Source organism: Ambystoma mexicanum, chromosome 5p (genome assembly GCF_040938575.1).
Source record: "Ambystoma mexicanum isolate Mex_15411 chromosome 5p, UKY_AmexF1_1, whole genome shotgun sequence".
Lineage (NCBI taxonomy): Eukaryota > Metazoa > Chordata > Amphibia > Caudata > Ambystomatidae > Ambystoma > Ambystoma mexicanum.
The window spans coordinates 859,341,303-859,366,290 of NC_090930.1; the positions used below are offsets into that span (position 1 = coordinate 859,341,303).

The following is a 24,988-nucleotide window of genomic DNA, read 5'->3' on the forward strand; positions in this document are numbered from 1 at the left end:
TGGTTCCAATGTTCCCTCTAATTATTTTTCTCCGTGTGGAACTGGGTGGCTGTCGTGCGCACATTATTTTGCATGGGTGCAACTGACTAATGAGGTAAGCCACTTTGTGAGCATGCGAAGTTAGTGAGCTACTGTCTCAATAGTTTGGAAAGGAATTTCAGCTTCCCATCCACTGCATTTCTTTGCAAATCTGTGTAAAAGTTGCATCTTACAACACGTTTTTCCAAAGGCATAGGATAAAAAATATTTGATGTTATTATAAAGAATATAATATTTCTGATGTTTGTTAATCTGCTTAGAATCACATGCTGTGCATAGGTCCGACATCCAGTGGTCACTGCGGAGTATTGCATTTTGTTTTTCGTAGTCGAAAAGGGGACGTCGACAAGGCGTGTCTAACACTATCCCTATAGTGACGTGCGTTGTACCCACAATCCCTCACGCGTCGAGGTCCTCTCAGATTGTTTTTTTCCGCCCAGCTACTGGTCGCCTTTACGCGGAGCTCCTCGAAAGACATTGCAGATTTCATCTCCTCGACCTTTGGTCGTTTTTCCTATATTAATATAGACATATCGATCCCCCCCTCGACGCTGTTGTGAAGCTGTCTCCGCCGAGCAAGATCTTCGACGGAGGGGACGAGCAGAGGAGATCCTTCGGGGTTGCCGAACACGTGGCCTGGCCTCGCAGGCCAAATACAGTAGGGAGAGTGGGGGTCGTGGGACATCTCTAGTTCTTTTCTGCGAATGCCCTTCCTTTTCCCCTTCCTTTCCCTTGGGGTGGTTATCACGATTTATTGCCTCGGCTATGGAGAGGACACCCTTTAGGTTTTGCCCGCTTTGCAAGGGCAAATTTACTTGGAAGGACAAGCATTCACGGTGTAACCGCTGCTTGCCCCTCGATCACAAAGAGGAAGGTTTCACGGCTTGTCGGCTTCTTAAGCCGAAAACTCTAAAAGACCGTAGGGTTAAGAGGTGGGCGGCCTACGCTATGTCGAAGGCCGACGCTCCACCCATCGTCGCTACCTCAGACAGTGACGAGGAACGTGATACCACGACCTCCGCTACGGAAGTCGAAAACCCCCCTAGAGAGCGCACACGCGCTTCGTCGTCTGTCCCCGGCTCCGACGGGCTCGGCTCACGCCCTGCTTATGGGGATGAACACCCCGGCGACATGGACGCACACAAGACCACACATAAGCACACAACCCATGGCTCTTCTTCGTCGAAGGCGAAGAGAGCATCAGCGCCCAAGGAGACGCAGGTTTCACCGGTGGCCTCCTCGGACCGTTCGGGTTAGAAGCCCCTCTCGCAACCGCAGCCGCGACCAGCGACTGGGCTTTCGGCAAATAAGGGCGCTGCCCCCAAATCATCGGCCGGCGCTCATCAGCAGAAAGCGCATGCCGCCGTAGAGCGATCGACACCCATAACGTCGAAACCACAGCCCTCCGCTGACAAACGAGTCGCTGAGAGCTTGGCAAGGATCGTGGTAGCCGACGCCCACAAGCGTACGCCGAAAGACTCGTCGAGCGCTACGCAAATGTCGAAAGACACGCCGAAAAGACAGGGACGATCTCCTTCAGTCGAAGGCATTCCCAACACACCTGAAGGCTTTTCGGAGGGCGACGGGACACTTTCCTCGACGTTGTGGGAGAGGTCAAGCCGTTTTCAGCTACAAGACACCAATTTTCCCCCGCTAGACCGCTCAGGAGTACCCCATGAAACCATGGAAAGGCTCCATCTCTGCATGGAAAGAATGGAGAGGTTTATGAATACCCAGAACCCTCCCACTCCCAAGAGAATAAGAGAAGCGCCTCAGGAGAACCCCAGGGGGAAAATTCCAAGACTAGTCAATCCCCACCAGGACACAGCCTCAGACTTCCATAGTGTGTATGACCTCACTGGGGAAGAACATTTTTTTGAGGAAGGGGATGATTTTATGGACGAGGAAGAGGGAGGGAACCAGGAGCAAGGTCTGGAAGACAGCCCAGACTTGGTAGGAGAAGGCTTCGGAGAAAATCCAGAAGAAGGACCTTCTCACCCCTGGCAATCCCCTTCAATATATTCCGACACTGATGTCCTGAACCTAAATCCTCCTGACTATTCACCTATTAGAAACACGTCTCCCATTGACGATCGGCCCACATTTAATGCCCTGTTGCGCAGAGCAGCAGCACACTTCGAACTGGACACTGGGGAGCTCTCCCCTGAATTAGACTTTGTGGAAAGAGTAATTAAGGAAAAACCCCCGGTCAGTCAGACCATTCCCCTCCTCGCTTCGGTGAAGAGAAGAATCATCCCTTCGCTGTCCACACCCGCACTAATCAGAGGGGTCAATCCTAGAATTGAAAAACTTTTCACTCCTTCACCCTCAGACCCGCTGTACATCAGGGGACATTCCATTCCAGATTCCCTGGTAGTAACCAACACAAGAAAGAGGGCAGGGGTACCACTTTCCACCAGTGAGGCACCACCTGACGAGGAGGGCAAGCGGTTATATGCCCTTGCAAAAAGAGTTACATCCTCGGCTGCCTTTTCGGCAAGAATTGCAAACAACAATTCTTTGCTCGCTAGCTATGCGGACGCGCAGTGGGCCAAACTGCGCAAAGACGCCGAAGAAGCGCCGGAACCATTACGTACACGCCTGCTTACAACTATTGGCGAAGGAACCCAGGTCAACCAGAGTATTGTAAAGAGCTCTCTGGATGCGGCAGAAACTGCGGGACGTTCCCTAGTTCAGGGAATAATCCTAAAACGCCACGTATGCCTGCGCAACTCAGGGTTCAAACCGGAGACACAGGCGTCTTTAATAAATAAACCTGTTGAAGACTCAAACCTCTTCGGGAAAGCGGTGGATGAGGCTCTGGAGATGGCTAAAAAAAGAGTTCGATACTATCAAAACTCTTGACCAAATCTCTAAGCCCTCTACCAGGCGCGGCTATGCCAACAAACGCTTTTTTCGTGGCCAACGCCAACAGCAAAACCAGCAGCAACAGTACCCTGCCACCATTTTCCAGACCAATAGTGGCCAGTGCAGCCAAAGAGGACAGCGCCGGGGCAAAGGAAGAGGGCGGGGGTCCACCCCCAGAGGCTCCCAAGCCCCTAACACCAAGTGACGCGAAGATTCACGTCCCCTCCCATGCAACACCGGTCGGGGGCCGGATAACATCCTTTCTTCCAGCATGGGAGGGTATAACGTCAGACCGCTGGGTACTTTCCACCGTAGCCCACGGATACTGCATCGAATTCAACAGTTCCCCAACATACAAACCCCCAAGGGGACGACACATGTCACCGGAACATCTTGCCATCCTTCTACAAGAAGTACAACTACTGCTGGAAAAAGGAGCCATAGAGGTCGTGCCTCTATCTCAGGTAACGGAAGGTATTTATTCAGTGTACTTCCTTGTACCCAAAAAGGATCTAACCATGCGCCCTGTATTAGATCTGCGCCCAGCGAACAAGTTCATCAAACCCCAAAAGTTTCGTATGGTGACCTTGCAGGAAGTGATCCCACTGCTATCACAGGGAGATTACATGACAACATTGGGCATGAAAGATGCATACTTTCATATTTTAATGTTGCCAGCGCACAGAAAATACCTCCGGTTCATGATAGAGGGCAAACACTACCAGTTCAGAGTGCTACCCTTCGGCATAGCATCAGCACCGAGGGTATTCACGAAGGTGCTGGCAGTGGCAGCGGCCCACCTGCGCAGGTTGTCCATCCCAGTTTACCCTTACCTCGACGACTGGCTCATAACATTGGATTCTTACGAAACATGCTTCTCCAATACCCAAAAGACTGTAGACCTTTTGTTCCAGTTGGGCTTCTCCATCAACGAAAAGAAGTCCAGCCTAGACCCCAGCCGAATCAAACAATTCCTAGGGGCTCTAATTCAAACAAAGGACGGCCTCGTCTTCCCCTCCAAAGAGAGGGTCCAAAACATGCTGTTTCAGATCCCTCAATATGTGACCGGTCGAGAGGTGACGGTACGCAAAGCTATGCGCTTGCTAGGTATGATGGCGTCGTGTATTTATTTGGTACCTCACGCGCGCCTGCGCCCAATGCAAGAGTGGCTCAACAGCCAGTGGTGTCAGGCCAGCGGACTATGGGACGATCTAGTGGTGGTCTCGCAGGCCCTAGTTCTCTCGCTACGGTGGTGGACAAAGGAAAACCTGGAAAAAGGGAAACCCTTTGCCACACCCGTGGCAGAAGCCACTCTAACCACAGACGCATCCCTCACAGGATGGGGGGCTCACCTATCCCATCAGACTGCTCACGGAGAGTGGACTCCGAACGTAGCATCCAAACACATCAATCTTCTGGAGCTACTAGCGGTGTTCAAGGCGCTAAAAGCCTTCCAGGAACACCTACAAGGCAGGACAGTGATAGTCCTTACAGAGAGCACCACAGCCATGTATTACATCAACAAGCAGGGGGGAACCCACTCTCCAGGACTGTCCAAACGGGCCCAAAACATATGGAAGTGGGCTCTCAAACAGAATGTTCCTTCTGTCACAACATGTACCAGGGGAACTCAATCTGCTGGCAGACAAACTCAGCAGGGATTTCCCCCTGCCCGAAGAGTATGAATGGCGACTGCACGAAGACATCGTCTTCGACGTCTTCACGCAATGGGGATTCCCAGAAATAGACCTGTTCGCAACCCTGGAGAACTCACAATGCCAAAGTTACGCCTCCAGGTACCCCCAGAACCAATCCAAGGGGAACGGTCTGTCGATTCAATGGTCAGGGAAATTTGTTTACGCTTTTCCCCCCTGACTCCCCTTCTCAACAAGGTGGTGCACAAGATGCACCAGGAACAAGTAACCATGATACTGGTGGCCCCAATGTGGGCCCGACAGCCATGGTTCGCTCACTTGATGGATTTGTCTCTATCTCCCCCAGTGAAACTCCCCTGCCCGTACAACATGCTGTAACAAGACAGGGGCAGGACTCTGCATCCATGCCCCCAGAACATGAACTTAGAAGCCTGGCTCCTGAAATCATAGAATTTGGACATCTACAGCTCCCGCAGAGATGCATGGACATCCTCAGGGAAGCCAGAAAACCTAACACTCGCCACTGCTATTCTAACAAATGGAAGAGATTTGTCATCTGGTGCAGAGGAAAGAGCATCAACCCAATTGACTGCTCTCCCACACATATTGTTCTATACCTGACCCATTTATTGGATTCAGGTCTAGTGTTCAATACCATTAAAGTCCACCTAGGGGCACTTTCTGCATACACCACTTCCCAACTCAGTGTCGTGGTGGAAGATCCCTGTTATAAAGGCCTTCATGGAGGGAGTAAAGAGAATACACCCCCCGATAGCTGACCCAGCTCCCGGATGGGACCTTAACGTGGTACTTACCAGACTCATGGGCTCACCATTTGAACCCATGCACAAAGCATCTCTTAAAGACCTCACTCTTAAGACTGCTTTTCTAATAGCCATCACCTCCATCAGGAGAGTAAGTGAACTACAGGCTCCTTCTGTTCTAGACCCCTTTGTTACAGTTCACAGAGATAAAGTGGTTCTACGCACTCACCCAAGGTTTGCTCCGAAATTCATCTCAAAATTCCACGTAAACCAGTCTATAGAACTACCAGCGTTCTTTCAAAATCCTTCCAACTTGGGAGAAAGGACTCTGCACACACTAGATGTCCGCAGAGCAGTCATGTTCTACATGGAAAGAACCAGACCACTGAGGAAGACTAATCATTTCTTCATCTCGGTGGCAGCAGGAAGAGAAGGGGATGCAGTTTCAAAGTCCACTATTTCTAGATGGATTGTTCAATGCATCACTCTCTGCTATACTCTTGCTAAGAGAGAACTGCCCTTTAGGCCAAGAGCACATTCTACTCGAGGCACGGGGGCGTCCATAGCATTCATTGCAAATGTTCCCCTTGAGTCCATCTGCAAAGCGGCTACCTGGAGTTCTGTGCACACCTTTACAAAACACTACTGTCTAGATGCACACTCTAGATCTGACTCCCAGGTGGGACAGGCAGTATTAAGACATCTTTTCTCTACTGTTCCTTCTCATAACCCACCGCCAACTCCGGGTACTGCTCGCTAGTCTATGCACAGCATGTGATTCTAAGCAGATTAACAAACATCAGAAGACAATGCATTACTTACCGTAAAAGCATTTCTGATGGTTGTATCTGCTTAGATTCACATGCGCCCACCCTTCCTCCCCGCTCGGATGGAAGGAACATAGACATCCTTTTTCTATATTTCTCTCTTTTCTGTACTCACTCACGTCTAGAAGGCTCCCTCAGGGCAGAAAAATACAAACCGAGGGACCTCGACGGGTGAGGGATTGTGGGTACAACGCACGTCACTATAGGGATAGTGTTACAGACACGCCTTGTCGACGTCCCCTTTTCGACTACGAAAAACAAAATGCAATACTCCGCAGTGACCACTGGATGTCGGACCTATGCACAGCATGTGAATCTAAGCAGATACAACCATCAGAAATGCTTTTACGGTAAGTAATGCATTGTCATAATATATTATATTAGAAACACACATTGCATAATTGATGTAGCTGTCAGACTATTCAGGCAGAATACAATATTTACAGATGGGATAATGGCAACGAAAAAATGTGTCAGAACACATTGTAATAGACGTTTTTGTGCAACTTTAAGTAATACAAGGGACAGGTTAACATGCATAGTTTGTGTAATAATTATTTGCATCAGATAACTGCACCTAATGAATATGATGGTCAGAATTCCTGGGCCTCTGCTTATTATCCACATTTCATTGTCCTGTGAGTTGTGATGACACATACTCAAAACAAGCATTATAGCTAAGACATATGCACCATCCATTTTTACTCTCTAAAAATAGGTAAATGTGCCCAACAAAAATGGGAAACAGTGAACACAAAATAGCCTACCCCCTGCTTCAACCCACAACGCTACACAGGTATGTTTTCAAGTTAGTTACGAGCAGAACAGTGGCATAGGAAACAACTCTAATAAGATTGCTGCCCGATCTCAAGAGGAGTTTTAAGTGGAAAGAACATATTTTAATAAGCATAAAATATCCTTAATGGCAAAGCTAATTACTTTTTTACTCTGTCATTTGAATCAAAGTAGGGAGCAAAATCTTATCGGAGCCCTGCTTGCAACCCTGACATAGGAAGTGAAATGACAAGGCTCATAATACAGCCCATAGTTGTGCCCTCCCTTCCTCACCACAGCCACGACAAAATTCAACGAGTGCCTTACTGAGGCTTCTAATGGAGCCTGTTGAAGAAAATACCATATGCCTTTTAACTTGGGAGCAATGCTCATCAGTACAACAGATTGAGTGCCTTCTTCTGTAACCGGGGACCTGTCTTCTGTAATTCATTATCACTTAAATAAGTTGCAGGGGGAGGCTCGAGTCAAACAGAAGAACACCTGATTATATAGAAAAGCTTCAGCAGCGGAGCATAGATGGAAACACAAGGTGCAGTTTCCTACCCTTCAGCAAACACACAACCTAGTTGCTGTTGTGCTGAAAGGTGTGACTGGGTTTAAGTTTGTTGATTTGTTCATCACCAAGAAGTGTTCACCCCTGCCCTTCCACCTGTACTCCTGCATCACCCAGCTTCTGTGCTAGCCTCCAGTACTAGTTGACAGACCACTGTAAAAAGTGAGGGATTGTAGCAGTAAACACTCACTGGGATATTTGCATACCAACAATACTTTGCAAGCAAAACATATTTAATGTCTCATTATGATATTATGTGCATTTTAAGAAAATCATCAATCGGCATGTACATAATTATTTAGCAGTGCATAGATTTCTTGCAACATACCCCACGCCTACAACCCTATAATATTAAACAAGTGCTCAATGAAGCATTTTCTGTATACCAGGAAGTTAACATATAATTTAAGGTCTATGCCCAATGGAACTCTGAACACTTGGGAAGGATGCAGATTTTGTGAAAATCATTCAACTATCTGAATATCAATCGCCCTAATATTATAGAGCAGTAATGCTAGGCATAGTCGATACCCATTTTCCCTTGCAGTCCAAGAAAATGATATTGCAATGTTGCTCTCCACCTATAGGGTATTGCTAGCAGTGTTAAAGTAGGAGATGCTGAGCATAACATTTGTCTACTCAAAAGCCTTAGATGGCAAATTATTATTTAAGTTTCATAATGTGTTAACTTGCAAGGGGACCACTGCAAAACAATTGCATGACAAATATACAAAGAGGAAGCATCGGATGAGGCTACACAACTAAGTAGACTGCTTACTCGAAGTCGCTAACCAATTTTCGAGGGGATTGGGTCCTCCGACGTATTCCATATCTATGACATGTAATCACCACAGCTGTGCTGCTTCGGAAACTTTTTCGGCGTCTGCGTCCTGCGTCGATGACGTCGATGCGCCGTCGTCGAGGACCTCCTCCGACGTCATCCGATGTGATAAGTAGGACGCACGACGCCCATAGCCTCAGTTCCGTTTTTTCCGCGAACGTGTTGCTTCGTGTTTCTCGGTTCTAAGCCTCAACTCTTTGGAGTTCTGTTCTTTCTGGTTCTTCGAACCTGTTCGTTTGTGAATTTCCTTCGGCGATGTCTTCCACTTCGTCTTCAACCCCGCGTCCGGGCTTTAAGAAGTGCGGGGAGTGTGGGTCCAAGATGTCGGTGACTGACTCGCACGACGCCTGCCTCTGGTGCCTCGGGGAGGCCCACGACACGGATGACTGTATCGACTGCCAGTCGCTCACGTCCAAAGCCTTACGCGAACGTAAGAAGAAGTTGTCGGTAGGTCGGGTGTCCAAGCCCTGGAAGTCGAAGTCGGCGGGGCTTTCGACGGATGATTCGAGGGGTGACTCTCCGCGTCATCATCGGAAGTCTCGTCGGTCTTCTTCTAGGAGTGGGTCTCGCCACTCCTCAGCCTCTTCGAGGCATTCTCGGAAGCGCCGTCACCGGTCGCCTTCCAGGTCCTCTTCCGAGGATTCTGCACGGCACGTCGGTTACCCCACCAGCCGTGCGACGCCGGAGGAATGGGCTTCCTTCGGGAAGAAAATGTTGGCGATTCTTGAGTCGCAGGGTACTCGGCCGTCCGCGCCCCCGAGTGGGGTCGGCCGTGTGAGGTCGAGAGACGCCGCTCGCTAGAGTGGTCGGCACGAGTCACGGGAGCGGTCCCGTTCGGACAAGGAGGCTCGTTCTCGCCGTACCCGTTCCAGGTCCCGGTCCTCGACGCGTTCGAGACCGTGTGCTCCTGTGAAGTCTTCGAGGAAGACATCGACGTCTGAGGCGTCGAGGGCGTCGACAGGCTTTCTCGAGGCTCCGGCTTCGAGGACGTCGTCTAAGCCGTCGACGATCAGGTCGTCGAGGGACACGCTCGGGGCTCCGGCTTCGAGGGCTGTGTCGACGCCGCCGATACTGGAGGCGCTGCATCTGACGTCGATGCCGATTTCCTCGACGCCGATTTCCTCGACGCCGATTTCCTCGACGCCGATTTCCTCGACGCCGATTTCCTCGACGCCGATTTCCTCGACGCCGATTTCCTCGACGCCGATTTCCTCGACGCCGATTTCCTCGACGCCGATTTCCTCGACGCCGATTTCCTCGACGCCGATTTCCTCGACGCCGATTTCCTCGACCTCGACGCCGACTTCCTCGACCTCGACGCCGACTTCCTCTTCCTCGACGCCGACTTCCTCTTCCTCGACGCCGACTTCCTCTTCCTCGACGCCGACTTACTCGACGCCGATTTCCTCGACGCCGATTTCCTCGACGCCGATTTCCTCGACGCCGGCGCCGATTTCCTCGACGCCGGCGCCGATTTCCTCGACGCCGGCGCCGATTCCCTCGACGCCTTTCGTGTCGGAGGTGCCCCGTGTCACGGGTGTACCCCCTAGGAAGGCTCTGGTTAAGAGCAAGCACTCTCGGGTGCCTTTTCGCCACCTGGAATATATTTCGGAGGCGGATGAGGATTCTGATGGCCTGGTTCCTAGTCATGTGCCAGATGAAATTGTCTCGGCCATAGTCGGTTTGACGATTTGTGGCAGTCACTGCATGATGCCAGTGGACTGGACACCTCTCCGGAGGTGGAATTTTGTAGGCCTGAGCCTGGCTCCCATGCCGATTCCTCGTACCGGCGCCTTATGGCTAGGGTGTCTGAGGATCTGGGATGGTCTGCTCCCCCAGGGGAGTTTGTGCAGGATGATCTGACGGACATCCTTGATGTTGGTCCCCCAACTGACCCGGTACTGCCGTTCCATATGGCTTTACAGAGAAGGGCGGCGGCTTGGACTGCTCCGGAGAGTCTCCCGGCGGTGGGCAGATCCTTGTCGCGTAAATACCGTCCAGCCAGTAGCGACCCCTGCTACTTGACCAGGGACCCCACTCCGGAAAGTTTGGTGGTGCAGACGGCCAAGGCCCCGGCAAAGCAGGCGTCGTACCCTACCATCCCTCCTGATAGGGACGACAAACGTTTTGATGGCTGGGCGAAGAAAGTGTTTTCTTCTGGTGGTATGGCGCTTCAGGCGGCCAACTCCATTTGTGCCTTGTCACGTTTCACGCACACTCTGTGGAACTGTGTTGCGTTAGCGGCTGAACATATTCCCGAAGGGGATGAACGGGATGGTTTCCTTGCTATGGTCCAGGATGGTAAGGATGCCATGTGTGAGTCCGTTCAGTCGGGTCTGGACTTGGCTGAATGCGTCAGTAGGTCCATGGCGGCGAGCACCGTGATACGCAGGTTTGCGTGGTTGCGGAAGTCGGGGTTTGCTCCTGATGTGCAGTCCCGGCTCCTCAACATGCCCTTTGATGGTGAACACCTTTTTGGCAGCAAGGCTGACGAGAGCCTTGAGAGGTTGCAGGCCTCAAGCTGCAGCAAAGTCGTTGGGCGCTGCAGTTCGCCAACCTCCGCCTTTTCGTCCTAGGGGACAGCAGTGGGGGGGTGGTTCCTTTCGCTATTACTCATCCTTCAGTAAAGCGAGAGGAGCTGGCAGTCAAAGAGGCCAACGCAGGGGTACCAGAGGTGGACGACAGGGTACCCGTGGTGCCAAGGCCGCTCGGGCAGTTGCCTCTTTGCCCTCCGGTAACGCCGCAGCCGCTCCCACTCAGTCGTGAGGCCATGTCCCATGGTTCGCCGGTTGGGGGAAGGCTGGCGCAGCATCTTGTAGAGTGGCAAGCCATTACTTCAGATGTGTGGGTTCTGGAGATCATAACCCACGGCTACTGTCTTCCTTTTCGGCACAGGCCTCGCGACAATCCACCGGGGAACCTCTCTTTGCAGAGTCCGGATTCGCTCCTTGCGCAGGAAATTCAAGCCCTGCTGGAGAAAGGCGCCATAGAACTGGTGCCTGTAGCGGAGAGGAACGAGGGATGGTATTCCCCTTATTTTTTGGTTTCGAAGAAAGACGGGGGGGTTGAGACCCATCATGGACTTGCGCGGTTTGAACAAACTCCTCAGGAAGGACAAGTTCAAGATGGTTACTCTCTCTCAAGTCCTCCAGGCCCTTCAGCTTCAGGACTGGTTGGTGTCACTCGACCTCGAGGATGCTTACTTCCATGTGCCGATCCATCCCAAGCACAAGAAGTACATGAGGTTCGCGGTTGGTGACTCGCACTTTCAGTTTCGGGTCCTGCCGTTCGGATTGACCTCCGCCCCGAGGGTTTTCACCAAGCTCATGGTGGTGGTGGCAGCGCATCTCAGGCAAGGGGGGATTCACGTCTACCCCTACCTGGACGATTGGTTGATCAGGGGGAGCTCTCCCGAGCAAGTCCTGGATCATCTATCGATCACCTGTCGCTCCCTTCACAGGCTGGGCTTCTCCCTCAATTTAAAGAAGTCCCATTTGACGCCAACACAGCGGCTCCAGTACATCGGAGCAGTGCTCGACACTTCCCTGGGGCAGTGTTTTCCTCCCCAGGTGAGGGCTCTTCACATTCAGCAGATGGTGCACAAGTTTCAGCATGCCCAGACGCTCCCAGCGTTCGAGTTCTTGAGGTTGCTCGGCCTCATGGCATCCTGCATTCTTCTGGTGCCAGAGGCTCGCCTGCGGATGAGATCTTTGCAGTGGGCACTCAAGACGCAATGGTCGCAGTCCTCCGGCAGGATGTCGGACTCGATTCAGGTGCCGTCCTCGGTCGCCCGGGACCTTCTGGGGTGGGCCGTCGAAGGCAACTTGATGAAGGGGGCTCCATTTTGGCTTCCCTGGCCGGAGGTGACGATCGTGACGGATGCATCCCTCACGGGATGGGGAGCTCATGCCAACGGGCTGACAGTCAGCGGTCGTTGGTCTCCGTCGGAGTCCAGACTCCATGTCAATCTGTTGGAGCTGAGGGCCGTCAGGATAGCCCTGAAGGCTTTTCTGCCGTCTGTGCGAGGGAAGAATGTCCTGATCCTGACGGACAACACAGTGGCCATGCACTACCTCAACAAAAAGGGGGGGGGGCAGGGTCACTTCCTCTGTGCAGAGAGGCGATGCAGCTCGAGTTCTGGGCCATCCAGCAGGAAGTTTCGATCTCGGCAGTTCATCTGGCCGGAGCCGAAAACGTGACGGCGGACGCTCTGAGCAGGCAGAGCGCGATCTCTCACGAGTGGGAGTTGGCTCAGGAGATTCTCCTGGAGATCTTCGCCCTTTGGGGGACCCCTCAAGTGGATCTCTTCGCCTCCAGTGTCAACCAGAAGTGCGAAAGGTTTTGCTCGCGGGAATTTCCTCCAGAAGGAGCCTTAGGAGACGCGTTCGTGGTGGAGTGGTCATTCCCGCTGCTGTACGCGTTTCCTCCAGTCCCCGTCATCCCGCAAGTGCTGCGGAGGTTACGGAAGTTCGGTTCCCGGATGATCCTCATTGCCCCGGCGTGGGCTCGGAGGACGTGGTACCCGGACCTTCTCGACTTATCCATCTGCCCTCCACGTCGTCTTCCCTACCGAGACGATCTGCTCTCACGGGAGGGGGGGGTCAGGTTCTCCATCCAGAGGTCAGATCCCTCAACCTTCACGCTTGGCTTCTGAAAGGTTGAGGTATAAGGATTGGGACCTCCCTGAGAACGTGATGGAGGTGTTGCTTTCGGCCCGAAGGCCGGCAACAAAGTCTCTGTACCGTTGCAGTTGGCGTAAGTTCTGCGACTGGTGCAGAGTTCAGAATGTGGATCCTTTTGCATGTGACATCCCCATGGTTCTGTCCTTTTTACTTTCTTTGGCCCACAGGGGCTTGCAAGTGGGTACCGTTAAGGGTTACCTGGCGGCGCTGTCCATCTTTAAGCGCTCGTCTGAAGAGTGTTCTTACTTTAAAATCCCTTTGATTTCACAGTTCCTGAAAGGGCTCACTAATGTGTTCCCTCCGTCACCTTTCCTGGTGCCTGGTTGGGATTTAAACCTGGTTCTTAAGTTTCTTATGGGTGCTCCGTTTGAGCCTTTACATTCTTGCCCTTTGAGGCTGTTAACTCTGAAAACTGTGTTTTTAGTTGCGGTTACTTCCGCTCGCAGAGTGAGTGAGTTACAGGCACTTTCAGTTAAGCCTCCCTTCACTGTATTTCACAAGGACAGGGTTGTCCTTAGAGTTCGTCCTTCTTTCCTTCCGAAGGTAGTGACGGAATTTCATTTGGCCCAGAAGGTTGTTCTTCCGGCATTCTATCCTCCTCCGCATCCTGGTAAGGAAGAGGAGAGGCTCCATAGGCTTGATCCTAGGAGAGCTTTAAGCTTTTATGTTTCACGCATGTCCCGGGTCAGAGTGGATGATCAACTCTTTATTGGTTACGCTGGAAAGCGTTTGGGGCAAGCTGTGACGAAACAGACTGTCTCGCTGGATTATTTTGGCCATCTCGGAGTGCTACCGTTTGGCGGGTAAGGACCCACCGGCTGGCTTGCGGGCCCATTCTACCAGGGGTATTGCTGCGTCTACTGCCCTGCAGAGGGGTGTTCCTATTCGCAACATCTGTGATGCAGCCACCTGGGCTTCAGTACATACATTTGTACGTCACTATTCCCTTGATTCCATCCGAGCACAGGATCTGGCCTTTGGCAAGGCGGTCCTTTGCTCTGCTATTTGATTGGCTATTCTACATTTTGATTCTAAATTCTTTCCCTCCTCCTTGCTTTGGTACTGCTTTGGGAGTCTGTCATAGATATGGAATACGTCGGAGGACCCAATCCCCTCGAAGAACAAGTTACTTTCTTACCTGGTAACGTTCTTTCGATGGGATGGTCCGACGACGTATTCCATATCGCTCCCGCCCGGCCTTCCCCGCTGCAGAATTTCTTTTGCGATTGCAGCTTACGTTCCGCAAGGCTTTGTGTCTGACTGGCAGTTGACTTATGTCACACGTTCTGGGGGAAAAAACTACAACTGAGGCTATGGGCGTCGTGCGTCCTACTTATCACATCGGATGACGTCGGAGGAGGTCCTCGACGACGGCGCATCGACGTCATCGACGCAGGACGCAGACGCCGAAAAAGTTTCCGAAGCAGCACAGCTGTGGTGATTACATGTCATAGATATGGAATACGTCGTCGGACCATCCCATCGAAAGCACGTTACCAGGTAAGAAAGTAACTTGTTCTTTGGCTGACAGTTGTTTTCCATAGTGTGGGTGATGCTTTTAGGGAGGCACCAGGAGCAACAAATTCTGGTACTTGAACGTTATTCATATTACAACAAATATAAAACAAATGGGTGTTGGTACAAGTCTGGTAACCTTTTCGTGGAGCCAAAAGAGGAAGAATCCAGGTTGATATCTAAATGTGTTCTGGGGCACAAGTTATAGTCGTAAGGTAAAAGCATGGTAGAGCCAAGTATCAGAGTCATGGATGGGGAAGGGACATTATTTGGTTAATGTGTCCAGGCAAATCTTTGTTAGATGCTGCTGTTCTTGGAGCCACTTTTTCATATTGGTATTTAACCTCTTGTGGGTGTATTCTGTTGGGGGTAGAAGTGTTTAAGGTCATGCTTGCATTGTAGGGTAATGCAAATGAGCGATACCAGAATTGTAAGATTAGTTAGTTATTTTAAGAGAAAGCAAATGTCAGGTAATTGTTGTGGCTTGTACCGTATTACATTCTTTTAGTTTGGTGAGAATGGTCTGTGTGCGTTGCTAAAAAATCTTCTGAGCGGGACCCAGAAGCAAGCTGGGCAAGCGCACAGTTTAGAGGGAACATTGGCTGGTCTGTAGCATTGCTAGGTAACACAGGCTTTTTAGTTTACTTCATTTAAAATGATTCCTTGATTCAGTTTCAAAGTGTGCTTTAATAGGCACAGAGTCCTATTTATACCAGAATTTAGCTGTTACTTTTCCAAGACCACATTGCATCCCGTTCTCCAGCTTTGGCTGATTTCTGCAGTCACTCCTTTGCCCCTGGCAGTTCGGAGAGGCTTAGTCTTGAAAAGCAGCAGAAATCAAAGGTTCCTGTAGATACTTTCTAGTCTCAAGGAAAGAAGATACAAGAAGGCTTAACCAGCGTTGGAGACCCAGTTCAAGGACTCGCTTAAGGGACACAAACCGAGGCTTGAGTCGGCTGGAAGAGGGGGATTGCCCTGGACACCGCTATGTGCACTCCAATGCTCTGGAGCGGCTTTCTGCAATAAGGTAGGTAAGCAATACCTTTTCCCAACAAAACATTTGTGCTGCGTGCTCTGTGATGTTGCGGCTCTGGACCGTTCTCTGGATTCCTTGGTCTGATGAAAGGCCGGACAATGGACGACATCTCTCAGCAGCAGTCTCGAGGGAGGACCTCTGACACAGCTTTCCTCAACTTTTCTGGTCACTCTGCTTTTGGTATCGTTTCTGCAGAACCAACCAAGGACGCAATTGGCCCCGTCAATCTTCTTCTGTTCCTGCAGTTTTACACGCCGAGAGGGTCTGGACGAGTTGGATTGTGTCTATTTACTCGTTATGGCCAGTAGGTCTCCTGGTATTGAGGTTCTGCAGCTCTGGAAACTCACAGGACCTTGGGAGATGGCTCAAATCAAAGTTTGTCTTGGGACTGGTTGTTCCCGCCAGTCCAAGGGAAGGAATCCTCTTCGCAGTTCCTCCCTCGCAGGCATCTCTTCAGTTACTTCAGGTTCCAGTGATCGACTTAACTTTGCACCTTGTATATCGACCTCCTGTCCCAATCTCTTCCTTTTGAGGAAGATATTGGATTGTTACCCACCACCAATACGAAACCTAGCTCGCATATTACACTACTAGTAGACTTCAATTTAGGACTTAACGACTCTGACAACAATGCCTCAACTCTTGCTAACAGCATCATGGAACACTGTTTCACCCACTGTATCAACCTGCCAACACACAACAAAGGAAGAACATTAGACTGGCTTGCCGACTTAAATTGTGATCATCGCCAATGAACAGTGTGCCTGGACTGACCATCACCTGATTTCGTTTATCCTACCAGTCAAGTATCTAACCTAGTCCGAACCCAGTGGCCCCCCCGACTAGAAATAAGCATAATATAACTTTGGATAACTTACTTCCACTAATCCAACCCATTATGAATCCTACACTTAATAGTCTAGACCCCTCAGCTCAAGTGGAACTATAAAACAATACGATTAATCAAGCTATTGATAAGGTTGCACCCCTAAAAATCCAAAGAGAAACCTCAAGTGCACCTCAATTCCTGGTTTACTACTAATCTCAAAGCTTTACGTAATGAGGAAAGAGGTGCAGAAACCTTTTGGAAGTCTAATCCGACAAAGGCTAATGAGGAAAAATTGGCCAAAATATCAGCAAAATATAAAAATGAGACACTTCAAACTAAAAAAGACACATACAATGACAGGATTAACAAAGCTAACTAAAGTACCAGAGAACTTTTCATCATTCTAAAAGAATTTGTCACCTATACCCCCAACTGAAACTTGCACCAAGGATAAGACCTCGTGCACAAATATTCAAACTGCGCTAGCCAATAAAATTTCTCTTACAAGAGATAATTGAAAATAAAAAAACAATCTCTCCAGGGACCTGCCTTCAGCAAAGTTACACACAACCCTCATTAAACGTTGTAACTGCTTCAAATTCTCCGCTGTCTCCACCCAGGAAGTAGTGGATATAATATCCTTCCTATAACTGTCCAGGGTGACATCTGCTCGGCTCCAGTTATCAAACAGGCAGTTCAAGAATTGGTGCCATTCATCACCACCCTTATCAACTCTTCATCTGATTCATGTTCTGTCCCTCTAACTTAAACGATGCTGGGGTCCTCCCTCATTTTAAAAAAAAAAAAACCCTCAACCCTAACATACCAACCAATGCCAGGCCTATAACTACTGTCTCCGTCCTTCTGAAAATTCTAGATGGGGCATCCTACCTTCTGATAGTCTTACCTCGAAACACAATCGTCTTGGTCTGCACCAATCTGGTTTTAGGCCCAAACATGGGACAGAATCTGCATTAATAGACCTGAAAAATGAAATGGACTACCTAAAGTACAAAGGGAAGCTTGCCCTCCTTCTCCTCTTGGATCGCTCGGCCACATTCGACCGAGTTAATTGCAAGGTTGTATGCAATCACCCGACCTCAGCTGCACACTTCTCTGCTGAAGCCACGTCCTGGATTCAATCATTCCTGGACAATCGAACCATTAGAGTATTTTCACCTATTGCTTCAGCTGAACCTATACCTATTACTTGTGGAGTCCCACAAGGGTCATGTGTCTTGCCACAATGTACAACATATTCAAGCCTCTTTTTGATGATCTTGACAATCTGGGTTTCTCCTACACAAACTATGCAGATGACACTCAGATTCTCATCCCCATCTCTTGACTATGAAACTGACTCTACTTTACTAAACAAAATATATCTATTCAAGCATGGATGGCCACTCGCGGCCTCTGCCTGAATGATGAGTAGACTGAGCTTCTCATCGGATGGAATGTAAGACTAAATAACCTGAATGATCAATGGAAATCCTTCAATATTGCCAGCACCAATATTAAAGTATTCAAGGAGGTGAAAACCTTAGGTTCGTAGCTTGATAGCACTACTTTGGCCAGAGCTCTAATTTGATCAAAGTTATACTACTCTTCTTGGGTTCCAGTAAATATTATGTGAACAAACTACAAATATTGCAGATAACGCTTTAAGAACTGTTTAGCATTCTGAGAACCAAGCACATTTCAGTTGTCAGACGTAGTACAAATTGGCTTGGCGTTAAAGATGGAATACACTTCAAAGCCCTAACCCTTGAACACAAATGCCTTGCCAACTCTGCCGCTAAATATCTAGCTGATACATTTTAAAAAAAAACCTCGTAACGACCTACTAGAGCTGCACACTCACACTGCCTGCCTGAAGGACCCCAGATTTAAGCTGCAGAAAGCAGGTGGAAGTAGTTTTTCAGTAATGGCTTCTAAACTCTGGAACTCACTGCCTGTGGACCTAAGAGCAGAACCGTCCTACTACAGCTTTATGAATAATACAGATCTTGGCTCCTTTCTCTTGATGTATAATGCATGTACCAGGTTGACATCTCTGTAATAAATCTGTATGTAAAATTTACAAATACTTGTACTTTATTGTAAATATTCTCAATTATTTTGCTGTCCTTCCTGTATGTCCTATGCAACTCTGTAACGCAGCCAGATACCTCTGGGTTTGGTGCGCTATATAAATAAACAAACAAATAACACTCCATTACTTCCTGGGCAAACTCTTGGAGAAGCGTTTTTTTTCCCAGCAGATCCACCACACTGAATCTGTTGGTTGTCTCCACGACCACCAGTCTGGCTTCAGAGCAGCCAGAGGCACGGAAACTGCACTCCTGAACACCCATGAAGGCTTGCTCTCCGATCTCGATTCCAACTCTCCATCCATTCTCATCCTCCTTGACTTTTCCTCTGCCTTTGATATGGTTAATCATACCACCCTTATGAATCAGATCTTGGCATTGCAGACCTGACATTGGACTGGTTGACCTCCTTCCTCTCTGACCTTCACCGGATTCAACTGGACCCTTTTCTCTCCCTCAGGGCTCTAGCCTCTTGCCATGGCCCCTCAACATCTACATTGCCCTTATAGCCCATTTGATCTCTGCCTTCTCTCCTCACGTATGCAGACAAGACTCGGCTCTCCTTCAAGCTTCCTTCCACTTCCTCCTTTCTTCCTCGTACTGGTATGTCCCGCCCCCTTGCCTCCATCCTTGCCTTGTGGATGTCCCCCAAACTGGGGACAGCGCCGGAACCTTTGGCAGTGCAATATTGAGCTTCCCCTTTAAATTTAGCACAGCGTGCAGTGGCGTGGCCTGGATGTGGGAACGCCCCCTGAGGCCCCACCCTCTGGCACATTACCACCATCCCTTTTCCTGCTCAGACGATGTCGCACCTGGCAGTTGGGCATGAAACCTGGTTTGTTTTTTAAACTTCTTCACCTCCCTTCGGCGCCTTTGCTCCCCCCGTGCATGTCGGCTGCAGGAGGCTTCACGAGATGCGCATCCTGCGATCGCTCGTTCCTGGCCTGGGACCCGCACGCGCGCTGTCTTGAGTTCCTGGGGCCCAACCACTGCTGAGGCATGCGCGGCTTGCAGCGCACTCGGTCACTGGCCCTTGAAGAATAGTCTTTCATGCTGGAGGGACTTCTTCCACGCTTCTTCAGGTAATCTTAGAGTTTGTCTCCAGGACCCCACGTCACGACAAGGTAGGCCGTTTGATTAGTACGGCTCCTCGGCGCACACGCTCATCGGGGGCGGGGGGGTCTCCATGGGAAAGGGTAGCTTGGATTTTGGTTCTGGCAGACGCAAGGCCATTAAGTAACTGTGCCCTTGCCAAAGGGTCCAGGGCCTCTCCAGGCATTGCATTGACGGACTCGATGCCAGCAAGGCTACCGGCTCACGAGGTGCCCAGGCGGTCTTCCAGGTGGTCCACGGATTTGCGATAAAGTTCTGCATCCTCTTCAGCTGCATTGGGCAAGGGATCGTCGTGTTCGACCTCAGTCAAGTCTGTAGCACGATCCAACACAACTACCAGTTCAGTAGCTGAGGGCACTCATCCTACCAGAGTCACTTACGAGGTTGTGGTACAGGACGATTCAACTACCGGCCAGCAGGCTGAGGGCTCTGAGTTTACTGGAGCCTTCTCTGAGGTACTTTTCTTATTCAGGTTCGAGGACCAAGGAGTACCCCTCCATGCCTGAGCCAGCACGTGGCATTTTGCCTTCGCGCCCTACCACCGAGGGCATGGAACAAGGCTGCAAAATGGCAGACAAGCACGTGGCTTGGCCTGCTAGTCCAGTGCCATCTTGGACAAAGTGGGCCACGCAAGAAGGTTCTGGTCCCCTTCCTCAGGAAGCAGCGGCAGACTTTATGGTACAGGTGGTTGTTTTCTGCAGGGTTACATCTACCCCTCGCAGTCTTATAGTTTCACCTGGTGGCTTGCGAGGACTGCTTGACACCAAACTGGGTCTCAATTGGACAGGATCCCAATCCTCCCCTTGGATCTTCACTGGTGGCTGATCGACTGCAATGTGGCAGTGGGAGCCCCCTGTACCCGGCCGTAGCCCACTTTGGTGGTGACAGATTCTTCTTTGAGGTTGGGGGGGGGGGCTATTCTGGAGGGCTATTCCATTCATGGACGATTGTCCAGTGCAAAATCCCTCCTGCATATCTGTTTGCTCAAACTCTGTGCACTCGGGGCTTTTCTACCTCATCAGGGACACGGCGGTTCAGATCAGGACAGACACCTTTACAACAATGTTTTACCTGATCAAGCAGGGTGCCACCCCTTATCCACCCCCCAACCCCCTCCTGTGTATTGCGGCAGTGGCAATCTGGAAATGAGCCCTCAGGGAAGGGCCCTGGATTTCCTGGGGCCATCTTCCGGGGGACAGCAATGTGTAAGCTAACAGCTCACCCGCTTGGGGTTAGAGTACGACTGGAAGTTACACATTAAACCCTTGTTGCCCTTTTTCCAGAGATGGGGGGGGGGGGGAGGGGGGCGGGAGAGGATGGGTTCAACGATCTGGACTTGTTCGTATCTCCCCTGAATGCCAAGTGCCCCCGGTTTGCGTCTTGGACAACCCGGGCACAGGGGTCTCTTGGGGACTCGTTCAATATTTGCTGGCACAGCCGCATCGCATGTGCTATGCTTTTCCTCCTCTTCCTCCATTGCACTCTCCGCAAGTTCTGGGTGTTTGTGGGTTGCAGCCTCATACTGATCGCCTGTGCTGGCCATCAACGGCATGGTTCTCGGGTATGTTGCAGTTGTACTCCCAGCGACCGGCCCATCTTCAGATCCCCAGCAGGGGCTTCCTGAAGGAGCAGGGCGGGGCAGCGGAGAACTTAGCCAGGCTGGCCCTAACAGCCTGCTTCCTGACCAGCTGAGACTCCAGCTTGCTCAGTTCTCCAAGGATAACGAACATCATTCAGAAGGCAGTCTACATGGTCTCAGTACAAGAGTAAGTGGACAAGATTTTGTTTTGCCACTGTGCCTGCTCCCTGGATGACGTGCTTGCTTTTCTCCAGCATGGGGTCTGGCATGGATTCACATGCTCATGAATATTCCCTTTTGTAAAGTTTGGAATCCTCAGTAAAAAGTTTCACTTTCACACTTTATTTCTCCTTTAAACCAACACTGTCCTCTGGGTCATACTGCCCCATCCAATGTCAGCCCTCTCCCTAAGCTCCTCCTCTGGCAGCCATCTTCAGATTTTTACTGCACACTTTATAGTGTTGGGAGGCCTTGAGTTTACTCTGCAAAATACTTCTATGTTCGTGTTTTCGATGGCATAAAGTTCTATTTTTGCTCTGAAAGAGCCGGTGTGCTCTCATCTGCCGACAGTGGGGATCCGTTGCCAGTGAATTTCAGCACCCCTCAAGGACGAAGGTTGCCAAAGTTTCCAGAAGGCTATCAGGCCTACTTCCTGCCCTCCGACCATGATGGAGGGAAGGTCCCTCTTAAAGCCCTGCACCAAGTGCGGGCTACATAACGTGTTTGTGGAAGACACGCACCTACAATGCCTCTATGCCTGCACCCGGACCATAAGGAGGTGGAGTGCGAGATATTTCTGGGGTTCTCCAAGAAGACTGACAGGCACAGTAGACTGGCGGCGTTGCTTAACGCTAACGCCTCTGCCCCATGTCCTGAGCACAATCATGCCTCACCCATGACCAGCCGGTCCGAGGTGCATTCTAAGTCCTTTGAGGGCGCCTCATACGTGGAGGCCCAAGACAAGGCCAAGAATTGCAAGTCCGAGTCCAATGGGGTCGCTGCGGAAGCCGGTCCCAAGGTGGATAGGGTGCAATCGTCACCCTCTGCCTCAATTGCCAGCTGGCAATTGAGCTTCTCCAAAAAGGAAATCGTACACCCAGGCTAAACTGCGGGAGAAATCTGAGAGGTCGCGGATGGAGAAGGCAGCCGAACTGCCCAAGCAGGCCCAATTGGCACAGGCTAAGACTTTGTCGACGATGGAGTTGGTGGTGGCTGCTCAAATGACGGCTAAGGGTACTGACCCTGTGTGGGTAGCCCCCGCAGCACAGAGTATCCTTGCCCCCTAGGCGGGACACCACTGCAGTGACTTTGGCAAAGTGTGCTGGCATGCCATAAGGGGGAAACCGGCTCAGACCCTGGTTCAAGCTCCATGGAGTGGGGGGGGGGACAAGGGAGGGGGCGTGGAGGCCCCAAAACAACCCTCCCAGGCTGTGGCACATGCCATGGAAGTCTCACCCACAGACTAGGACCAGGAGTACTTGGAAGCGGTCCACGAGGACATGGAAAAGGACTGAGGCGACAGCACTGGACCTAGTTTTCTGATCCCGCCAGCTCAGCTGAGGGACGTGTCTCTGGACATTCTGTCAACCCTTCCGACCTTGCTGTCGGAGATCAAGAAGAGGATGCCACTTGGCCCGGTTCCTGTGGTCCCTCAGGCCCTGTTCAGCCTCCAATTAAGAGGAAGCATCATCGGACGCCCCCATTTCAGCCTCTGCATCGGGGCCCACTCCCACCCAGCACACCCAGACACTGGGACAGACACGGCCACGACCACAGACTAGATTGCAGCAGGTGGTGTCTAAGCGTTTGGATGCTCCACCAAGGTCGTCCAACCTGGACAAGGTGGGGTCATTGCATTCCATGTTTGCTAGAGCCTCCAAGCTTTCAGCTTGTGTCCGAAGAAACCAGAAAGGAGGGTTTCTTGTACTAGAAGGCAAACATGGCAGTGCCCCTTCTGGTCGACGTGTGGGATGAGGGCCTGGCCCTTTTGAAGAACCTTTGCATGGCCCTAACAAACGGGATGAACTGGAGACGAAATATCAGGTGCTGGGCTCTGCACCAAAGTGACTGAGGTCGCAACCATTTGCGTAATCGGTGGTGTCGGCAGCCGCGAGAAATGGCCATATAACCCATCCTCGTCTTTGGTCCCTCAGAACAGCGAGGGGGAAGAAGCTGGACGCCATGGGAAGGAAAGTGATTTACACCGCGGCGTCCATGATCAAGGCAGGTAAACGCACTGGCGCTTCTAGCCGGATACGACAGGGAGTTGTGGTACAAGCTGGGCCCTATTCTGGAGTTCCTCCCAGTTGATTGAGGCAATCGCTCTTTTCCAGGAGGGGGAAGATGCGCCTGATGCCATTACAGTGGCGTTGGACATCACTGACACAGGGTTCTGGCAGATGGGAACAGTGTCTGCCTTCCTCGACAAGGCTGGATGAAGGCCACCTATTTTTTGCAGTAAATCCAGGCAAAGGTTTTGGACATGCCCTTCAATGCAGAGAACTTGTTTGGGAAGGTAGTCGACTAGTCCCTCCAGGCCTTCAAGGCGGATACGGAGACAGCCAGTTCCTTGGGCACTCTCCAGCGCTCTTCTCTTCGCTCCTCCAGGTGAAAGTAGAGCAGGTCTTTCAAAGGGTTCTCCTCTTCGTACAGTCAGCCTTCCAGATCCATGACCCCGGAAGCCTACAAAGGCTGTTACCAGTCCTATGGTAGCGGAGGACAGCGTCCACATCGCATGCAGGGTCTGAAACGGGCCTGAACCATCCAGGACGTCTTGCCCCCACGAGTGCACCTCGGGCAGCCGGCTGACTAGGTTCGTCTGTGAGTGCAAGATCACCACCGACAGATGGGTGCTGTTCGCCCTTGTCCAGGGTCACATCTGGAGTTTTAACACAGGTGTCTGTGGATTCCTCTGGTTACCAGTCGGGAGCAATTAATTCCTCAGTTCCTGGAAGGGGTACGGGCAATGCTGCAGAAAGGGGCGATCGAGCTAGTTCCCCAATGGCTCGGGGCTCCAGACTCTATTTCAGATACTTTCTTTTCAGAAAGAAGACTGGGGGGGCTGGCGACTCATCCTAGACCTGCAACATCTCAACAAATACTTAAAATCCCAAAAGTTCAGCATGTTGACATTGCAGCATGTGCTCGGCTAATTGGAGGAAGGAAACTTCTTGACGTCATTGGACCTGGAGGACATGGATTTCCACGTCCCCATTCACAAGGCACTAGTTTCTACGTTTTGTATTACAGGGCCAGCACTACCAGTTCAAGGCCCTGCCTTTCGGCTTGAAGTTGGTCCCCAGGGTGTTCACGAAGTGCCTGGAACCGGTGGTGGCTCATCTACGGGGTATACCTATATACCCGTACCTCAACTGGCTCATCCGGGCCCACTCCTGAGAGTTGTCCATCGGACACATGGAGGCGACCGTCCAGCTACTGATTGATCCGGGAATCTCAATCTATCCAAAGTACTGCTTGTCACCATCGCACAACGTGCTGTTCCTAGGAGCCAGGCGCAATACGGTGTCCTGCCTGGCGTCGACTTCTGAGGAGAGGGTGGCCATTCAAGGGAAGGTGCAGCAGCCGTTGGCAATGAATCTGTGATGGTGCGAACCATCAAGTTGTTGCTCTGCAGGGTACAGATGCAACCTCTTTAGGAGTTCATGGACACTCGCTGGATACAGGTGTCTGGAAGCTTCGCAGACAAGATTGCGAGTTCCGTCGGGCAATAGGGTGGTGGGTCGTCCGCTTCAACATCGCCTGGGTCATGGGGTTTCAAAACCCTCCATACCAGGAGACG

At 50.9% G+C, this 24,988-nt stretch overlaps 1 protein-coding gene across 3 annotated transcripts in view; it reads left to right on the forward strand.

The window, feature by feature from the left end:
• The window catches only part of CDK13 (cyclin dependent kinase 13), a 1,667,419-nt gene that overhangs the window by 564,221 nt on the left and 1,078,210 nt on the right, over positions 1–24,988 (forward strand). The window lies entirely within an intron of this gene.